Source organism: Penaeus monodon, chromosome 42 (assembly GCF_015228065.2).
Source record: "Penaeus monodon isolate SGIC_2016 chromosome 42, NSTDA_Pmon_1, whole genome shotgun sequence".
Classification (NCBI taxonomy): domain Eukaryota; kingdom Metazoa; phylum Arthropoda; class Malacostraca; order Decapoda; family Penaeidae; genus Penaeus; species Penaeus monodon.
Genome location: NC_051427.1, coordinates 24,247,519 through 24,248,866, shown reverse-complemented (window position 1 = coordinate 24,248,866; position 1,348 = coordinate 24,247,519).

Genomic DNA, 1,348 nt, shown 5'->3' with positions numbered 1-1,348 from the left:
TTGTGAAAATATCCATAAAATATCCATCCTCATTACGAAACCGCTTAAACACCCTACGCATTGTGAAAATATCCATCCTCATTACGAAACCGGTTCACCACATCCCTCGTGTTTTCAAAAATGAGCCATAAATAAAAAAAGAAAAAAGCAAAAATACAGGGTCAGAGACAGCATCACCGAACGCTCAGCCAAGCGCCGTGTCCTCTGCCAATGTGCGGACGTGTTACTTGCAGGATAGAGCTCTTGGGGATACGAAACTCCAACGGGGGGATTTACCAAAGGTGCTTTTTTTCTTCCGGGGAAAAATTTTATTTGTTTGTTTTTATTTAAGGGTGTCATTTCTTTTTTTCTAACTTGGCTGGTGTTTTTTTTTTTTTCCAGGGTGTCATTTTTTTTCTCAAGGGTCATTTCTTCTTCAATCTTGACTATTTTGTGAGGGTGTTATTGCTTCTTTCTATTGAATGAATGTTTTTATTTATGATTATCATTTAAAGGTGTTGTTTCTCTCTCTCTCTCTCTTTCTTTTCTTCTCTTCCTCTCTCCTTCTCTCTTTTTGAAGGGTAGCTCTTTTTCCCTTTTTTTCTTTCTCTTGGCTAATAATAAAAATATATATATAAAGGAACCATTTCTCCTTTCATAGGTGCCATTTTTTCTCTCTTAGCTATTTTTTTAATGTGCCATTTCTTCCTATTCTCATGGCACATCTTTTTAAAATGGTGCCATTCCTATACTCTTGGCAGTTTTTTTTTTTTTTTCTAATAGTGCCATTTCTTCTCTCTGGGCTTACCCCCTCCCCCCTCCCCCCCAAAGGTATCATTATTTTTCTCTTGGCAATAAAAAAAGGAGGGAGGGGGGGGGGTTCGCTAAACAAAGAGAAATTAAATGGAAGGAAAGAGATGGGAAGAAGAAAAAAAATAAATAGAAGGAAGACAAAGAAGAAACGAAGAAAGAAATGGAAGTCGAATTAATAAAAGGGAAGAGGAAGGTGTGGAGAGAGAAATTAAATGGAAGGAAGGAGATAGGAAGAAAGAAATTAAACAGAAGGAATATGTAAAGAGAGAAAAGGAAGCAGGGTAATGAAAGATATTTTAAAACGACGGAAATAAAACGAACGAAGGGAGAAAGAAGAAGAAAGGAAATAAGAAAGAAATGTAATCGAAGGAAAATGTGAAAAAAAATATAAATAAACAGAAAGAGAAGGAGATAAAAAAAACAAAAAAAAAACAATAGAACTTGAGCTTACGAAAGGAAAGGAAAAATAGAGAGAAAAAGGAAGATAAACCCGACAAAAATAAGGCCAAGCAAATACTTGATAAAGAGGAAAAGGAGAGCAAAGCCAACCAAAGGA